Source organism: Argiope bruennichi, chromosome 10, assembly GCF_947563725.1.
Source record: "Argiope bruennichi chromosome 10, qqArgBrue1.1, whole genome shotgun sequence".
Taxonomy (NCBI): Eukaryota; Metazoa; Arthropoda; class Arachnida; order Araneae; family Araneidae; genus Argiope; species Argiope bruennichi.
Genome location: NC_079160.1, coordinates 113370083 through 113378051, shown reverse-complemented (window position 1 = coordinate 113378051; position 7969 = coordinate 113370083). Strand labels below are relative to the sequence as shown.

Here is a 7969-nt window from a genome sequence, read left to right as displayed (position 1 = left end):
AAAGCAGAATAAAATTGAAAAAAAAACAAAAAACAATCTATTTTTTTAAGAAATTCAGTTTCTGCGTTTCTTGTGAGAATAAAAAATTTAATTTTTAAGGGTTTTTTTTTTTTTTTTCTTCTTCTTTTTCTTTTTTTCATAAATTTGATATGATGTATCTTCACTGAAACTAGAACAATAATTGGAAATAATAATAATAATATACACAAATTCTTCTTAAAGTAAGTAAATCTTTTTATTCCCGAAAAAAAATCGTCTGAATTTAGTGTAAAGTAATCTTTGTAAAAAAATATACCTGAAAAAAAATTCATCTGAATTCAAAGAAACGCATTTCCGATGTCAAGCAGCGTTTGCTTTTACGGATTGAATCACGTTTTCTATTACGAAGCAGGAGAAACAGCTGATGACACCTAGAAATGGAAACTTTTAGCAAAACATGTTGTTTATAAAGTGCATATTATGCATATTGAAACATACCCACATGGGTTCTGTAGTGTAGCGGTTATCACGTCTGCTTTACACGCAGAAGGTCCCCGGTTCGATCCCGGGCAGAACCAGCATTCATATTTTGCTTGCCTTCATTATTATTTATGAGTTCTTTCCAAAATCAATTATTAATCTTATGTATATTAATGATTAAAAAATTGTGATTCTTATAAATTTTACTTTAAAAAATCACTGCACGTCTTAAATGCTTATTTTATACTTACTGTTGTTATTTTTAAGTTAATTCTAGAATAAAAAAATATTCAAATGATCTTTTTTTTATTTAATAGCTACTGACATAAAATTAAGAAAAGATTTTCAAATAAAAACTCGCAAAAAAAGAAAAATGTTTTTTGCAAACGAACAAGCTTTGCTAAAGCTTATAATAATGTAACCAGAACTAGATTGAACAATTGATTCTTTATATAGATTTTAGTGCTTAGATGATCATTCAAAAATCTAACTATAATTTTAAATGAATAAATCTTAAGAAAATTATGTGTTAGACTTATAAGCATGAAATTAATTGTACTTAAAACATAATCTTAGCTTTGTTTCCATTGAAAATTATGTATCAAAGATAGGGAGAAATTATGAAAGCACCACATGTAGGAAGAAACTGTTCCTCGTGTAGCCTATTATTATTATAAAAGGAAACGATGACGTACTTCAGTAACTGAAATGAACATATACAACATAAAGATTATAAATAAATCTGAATTTTAAAAAAATATGATTAAATTAAATTTGTGGCAACGTTATTTCATATAAAATCATGATGACATCCTAATCGTAACCAGAAATTTTAATAGATTTTAATTATTTAAGGAAAATTTTTAATTAAGGATAATGGATTTTAATCATTAAGGATAAATTTTAATCACTTAAGAATAATATTACTCTTATTCCTCACAGAATGGGCTGTTTAAAAAATTAAATCAGAAATTTCTCTAACTGGATTTTCCAATTTTTGTAGATGATAGAAAAAATACATATTGAATACTAATTTAACATTTGATGCAAAAACTGTCACATAATTTTGCAAATTTCATGGCCAACAGAACGGCAAATTTGGAAAATTCAATTTATTTTTCTACAGGAGAGCATGGTTTATATTTGGGGACTACCGATAGAACGCGTCCGTTTCGTACCGGAAGACAAGAGCAAAAGTGTGAGAAGTTCTCGCCCCTAAGAGCTTTCATTGATAGATACTTATAGGGATTTCTTTGACTCATGTCGATTCAGGAAAGAGAATTTTAGGTAACTTAGGTAGGAATGCCATAAGATCTAGGGATTTTTATTTTTGTCTTGCAGCTTCAGAATTACAGAGGCATCCATTTTTTAGACAACGTGTTAGAAATAATGAAATAAAAAAGTGAGATTTGGAGCAAGAAATAAGAGAAAATTTTAGAATAAAATAGTATGGACTAATTTAAGATTCATTAGGATTAAATAAATTTGAGATGCTATTACACATACATACATATAAATATATATAATCGGCTTTTAATTCGGTTTTAATATTTTGATTTATCAAAAATCTCATGGACAAGCGAGGAATCGTGAACATATGATGCGTTTAAAATAATTGATAAGGGAAATTAAAAAACCAGAAATTAATAAAGAATTAAATCAAAAGAACGAAAATACTTTATAATGGAATAAAAATTAGAATTTATTGTGAATATGATAAAAATTTCAACTCAATACAAATATTTCCATCAATCAATTTTTTTTTTTTTTTTTTTTTTTTTTGAGTTTTTATGTTTCCTGCTTTCAATACTCGATTTTTTTTTATTTAAAAAATATTTTTTTTAGATTCTAGTAAGTTAGTAGAAGCGTGTTTTTTAAATGCTTTTTCTTTAATCATTCGATATATTACTGATGTCTCAATTCTATTCGTCGTTCACAATGATCGAGTTTGTGCTTGCATATTATCATCGAATTCGCTTTAAGCAAACATTAATCTTTATATCAATATTGCAATTATCAGTGACTGTGCCTCAACACGTAACATTCACTACCATGTAATTTTCATGTTAATGAATATGGTGATATTCTGAATAAATGACAGTGATCAACTATTAATCATTAATTAAGGTAGGTTCACTGCCCTCGAACAAAACTATAAACAACTTCTTTTTAAAATTAAACTCCAATATTAGATTTCAGAACGGGGGAAAAAAACTATAAATTCTGTTGTTTCAGCTGCTGCGAAGTTTATGGAAACGAACGAAAACACTTTTCTAGCTGCGAGCGAAAACCAGATGGGGAGATTCAAAACATGCATGGGGGGGTGAGAGGGAACGAACTCAGGGAAGGAAGAGAAGCATAATAATGATGATGATAAAAAATAATAACCTAATGACGCTGCCCGAGGCAGCTATGTGGATTGAGACATCAAGTCTCCGTGACGGCTGCTGATGACGGGTTTACCTTCGAAACTTACTTTAACTCGTAGCCTTAGGATGCCGCCGCTTCACGAAACACACGCCCATCTTTTTTTCCCTTCCCTCCAAGGTCGCAGGGTTGCTGCGAAACACCGGCACACGGGACCGGTGTAATTGACCAACTGTGGCCGCTGGAACATCATTAAACAGAATCCCGAGTGATTCATTGAACTCTTTTTCGATCACTACTCCGTCCACTTTCCCATTCTTGCCTGTATATTTTTTCAGACCAGTGCTTAAATCTATATTAACTAAATCATTAAAAAGGATACTTAATTATTTCTAGAGTTGTTCGAAAATGTATGTTCACTTTACAGACAACTTTGTAAATCAGATCATCGGAAGATCCTGACGAACATTGAAATGATATCGTTTGCCAAAAATGCTCATTTAAACATGAAATCAATATTCAACTTGTATATGCGAAAAAAAAATAACAATAATGTATTTTTCCTGTTTAGAATTAAATTACAATTAAAGAATTATAAAGAAAACATTAACGATCACAAGAACATAAGATGCTCATGTTATGCTTTGTAGAACATAAACAGTCATATTACAAATTAAAAATAAAATGAATCTCCCGTAAAAATTTACATCTTTCACCTTGAAACTTTTACCATATATATGGAAAAATTGAATTAGCTTTTAGATATTATCGATAATTATCGTACCTATTCTTTTTTTTTTCAAAGAAACAACCCCACATCATTGGCATTGTTGTACCTTTGAAACATAATTAATAAACAACACGACTGTTTTTATATTTGATATTATACGCTTTTCGCCATGATCACAATTTTTAAAAAATGTTTTTATGACTTTCGTTTCACCATATTCTAAGATGCAGAATATAATCGAGATTGGACGTACTTATGACGACTTTTCCCCCAACATTGCTTTGATAGAGGAAACTAATTCTCTTCAACTGATAAGAAAATAATTTCTCACTAGAAAAAAGGCCTTTCTTTTAAACTGAAATTTAGTGATTTCAGACAGGAGGAGTAAGTAACCCTAGCAATACAGTAAATTTTTCTCTTTGCTTTTTGAGGTTAACTTCAGTTATAAGAATAAGATACTTGTTTTGAATATACGAGAACAACACGAACAATTCTGATATCAAAACATTATATCTGTCATAGATATTGTTTGAAACCTTTTGAATATTTGATTCCAGCAAAGCAAATTAGTAACGACATTCTCAACAGCAAGAAAAAAATTCGCAGTTAAGCAAATGATTAATATTAAAAAAAATATATATATATTTACATGATATTTAACTTGGAATCGAATAATTATAAATTTTAAGAATATAGAGTAAAAAAAAGTAGTAGTATGCAGTAAGAAAGAGAACTTTTTCTCTATGGCAAACAATTACGGCTTCTAAAAATAAACAGAAAAAAAAGTCATTTTTTGAGAAAGAAATCATTACACTTTTAAAATTAATTTATAATAAAAAGAATTGTAAAAGATAAAAGTTATAAAATAAGCATTTATATCACTGTCATTACTATCTTTTGTAATTTTTTTTTTTTTTTTTTATTCCTTGCATATTTTTTTATTTTTTGCCTTCTATTTACTTATACGTTATGAAACAATAGCAACAGTAATCTGAATATTTTTGCAATAAAGTCTTCTACACATGAAAAGAAGGAAGGAAATAAAAGTATTTTGAAACTGAAAATATTAAAATATTAATACCACAATATTTATTATTGCGATATAAATTAATATCAAATTTATATCGTAACGAAATATATGTACAAAAAATATTTCAAAAAAAAAAAAAACTATTCGATTCATTTCAAACATTCTTGTTTCTCTTTATTCATAGGTCACACATAAACCGATAAAACATATTAGGATTTAAAATTTTATTGTTTCATTTATAAAGAATTATTTAATAAGAAATTACTTTAGTTAAATAAGCTTCAAAATTTAACGCAATAAATTAAACTCTGAAAGGAAGATAAGTTTTCAAATGATATAAAAAAATAATACTGCTAGAATAGAAAAAAATATATTTTTTGTTTAAAACAATATCTATATACATAGTATGAAATGAAATTTTCTGAAAGTGTCTGTATGTTTGAAAGAGAAAAACTCGACGAAATACTTAACTGATATTAAAGATATTTTTTATTGCTTTGATATTGAAGATATTTGAAGAAGATTTTGTAGGGCGTTTATTGCGGAAGGTTTTAGTACATTGAAGTCACATCAAAATAAAAAAAAGGAGTTTTATAATTGCGATTTTAATTATTTTTCTACCACGATTCGCGCATGCATAAAATAGCAATATCTGCGCTTTGCACTTATCCACGCATGTGCGAAAAACTAACTGCGCATGCGCATATAACAAGAGCTGTGATGAGAAATATGCGATACATTTCTTTGTTTACGTCTGATTTTAAACAGCGATTCAAAACTCATGCTCAAAAAAAAAAGAAATCCAACCTTGACCAGAGCACATTAAATGCCAGAACGCTTACAAATAAAAAGTTTGAAAAATTCTTTATTGAAGCAGCATTATTTTTAACTGGCTCTGATGCTCGAGAATCAGTTTTAACACCAAAGAAGCGGTAAATCTCATTCCAACAGATTTACCGTTTTCCTTTAAACATGTTATGTTCCCAATTAGGCTGTGTTTCGCCATGACAATAAATAAAGCCCAAGGGCAAACGTTTCACACTGCTGGAATTGACTTCAGTTGAAAAAATTAATATAAAAAAATCGTTTGCACCGTCGTATTGTGCAAATAGTTTGTCAGACTATAAATAAATGATAAAATCGTTAGTTAACTTTTGTTTCTTTTGTTCGAAAGAAAGAAAAAATTTACACTTCAACAGATCGTCTGAAAAGTGCAATCAGCACTTTTTTTATCAGTGGCATAAACAATTTCGGGTATTCCCCTCTTCGAAGTTAATAAGAACTCCAATCGCTTGTTTGGCACCTATTCAACGATTTATTCTTGTCTGTTCGGATGCAATAATTCCCTAAACGTCATCGGATGAAATTTTAAGTATTATTTTAAAATATTGATTTAATCACATTTTTTTCATCAGTATTAAAAACTTTTCTAAACTACAATGAACACTTTTTGATTCTGGGCGATTGAAATCAATTATCAAAAATATTTCAAAAATATTCAAAATATATATAAAAAATATTCAAAAAATATATATTATCAAAAATATTTACGTACCATTTATGTAATTAAACACTTTTATTTAACTTGCCTTGTTTCGTGTTTGTAAAAACTGAATTTATAATCGATTTTCACTTCACCTTTTGAAATTTTATATACTATTTTTTACTATTTATTTTATATACTATTTTATTATTCATATTTTTATATACTATTTTATATAATCAAGGTTATTTTTAATACTTGTGTGTTTTCAATGATAATACACTATTTTGAAATTTTCAGAATTAATTATAAGACAATCAGTTAATTACAAGAATTTTGATTACATATCTGCATCATCACTTTGCAGTTAAAAAAAATTAAGTGCAAGATTTTTTTAAAAAAAGACAGTAATTGAAATTCTTTTAAAAAATGCTACAATTGAATATACTAACTAAGGTATTTTTAATTACGTTTAGCAAAAACTCTGACAACAAAAAATTCCTACATTTATTAATTACTTCATTCTTGAATTTCATTTTGTGTGCCAAGGAAACCTATTGAAACTCCTGGGTCTGTGTCCCCAGTGGCGCAATTGGTTAGCGCGCGGTACTTATACAGCAGTATCTGCGAGTAATGCCGAGGCTGTGAGTTCGAGCCTCACCTGGGGAAATGAATTTTTACTATTTTATTCTCTTAATGTTCACAAATCTTTATTATGCGTTTCATCGACCCACGTCCATAGTAAAATTTTTTCGCAATCACATGCATGTACGTAAACATTTTTTCCGAAACCATGTTGAAAAAAAATAAATAATGATTAATTAACGATGAATACAATTTCATTAAATGCATTTGCTTGTAAAAGTGCAAAGGATATGTTTTAAATGATGATTTTCTAAATTAATCTGCATTTTTAATATCGAAAATGAAATCTATCTTTCGATTTTATGTATGTATATGTCCATGTTTCGATATCTGTATGTACGTTTAGATATATGTCTTAAGGTTATATATGTCTGTAGGAAGTTTTTAATTTGTATAAATCCAAAAAGCTTACATATATTTTTAAAATTTATTTTGATTGTCAACTCAAATCTCTAAAATATATTTCTTATAATAATAAGAGAGAACAACAAGACATGCCTAGAGCTACTAATTTGGTATAATTTTGAAGAAAATGTACATTTCGGAGCGATTATTTTGAAATTTTAATAACTGAAAAATTAAGTGAAAATTAGACTTTTTCCTCAAACAATTTTGTAAAAATTAAAGAGTAACATAAAAATAATTTTCACACCATTTTAAATTTTTAAAAATTGTCTCTTTAATGATACCAATTTAATTAGCTTACACATTTTTTACGGCTATCTTTTAAAAATATTTATTAAAGAAATGGAGTTATAGAACCACGAAAGTGAAAAGATTTAATCCGGATGTGTTGAATATCGAAAATGTAATTATCTGGATAGTTATATTTTAAGTAGAGATATGTCATAAGATTCGACTCTACTGAGAGATTCATGTATACAAAGAATAGAACAGGTGTAAGTCTATTAAAATAAACTGCTTGAATATCTGTACAATTTAATTCTTAAAATAGTTTCTTGGTGAAATCATGAACATCAAAATCATGCATGCGAGATTTAATTGAAATTAAACACAACTAATATTCCAGACGAACCACCTGGTCGCCAATAACGGCTAGTGTATAAAAAAATGGTATAATGACTTTTGTTTGGTCCGAGATATTAGCTTCTTTCTTGTATATGAAATATACTAAAAGAAAATCATAATAATCCAAAAATTTGCTCGCAAGACTCGAATGGATTTCTACGATTTAGAAAGTTTACGTTAAACTGCTAAAAAAATTACTATTCTGTGAATCGCTGATGTTTCAGCA

The 7969-nt window shown here is 27.9% G+C and overlaps 2 non-coding genes across 2 annotated transcripts; both read left to right on the top strand.

The window, feature by feature from the left end:
* Positions 1 to 484: 484 nt before the first annotated feature.
* Trnav-uac (transfer RNA valine (anticodon UAC)) lies at positions 485 to 557 on the top strand. Its single transcript has one exon. It is a non-coding gene; the product is annotated as a tRNA-Val (tRNA).
* Positions 558 to 6646: 6089 nt separating this feature from the next.
* Positions 6647 to 6738, top strand: Trnai-uau (transfer RNA isoleucine (anticodon UAU)). Its single transcript is given in 2 exon segments — positions 6647 to 6684; positions 6703 to 6738. It is a non-coding gene; the product is annotated as a tRNA-Ile (tRNA).
* The last annotated feature ends 1231 nt before the right edge of the window (positions 6739 to 7969 follow it).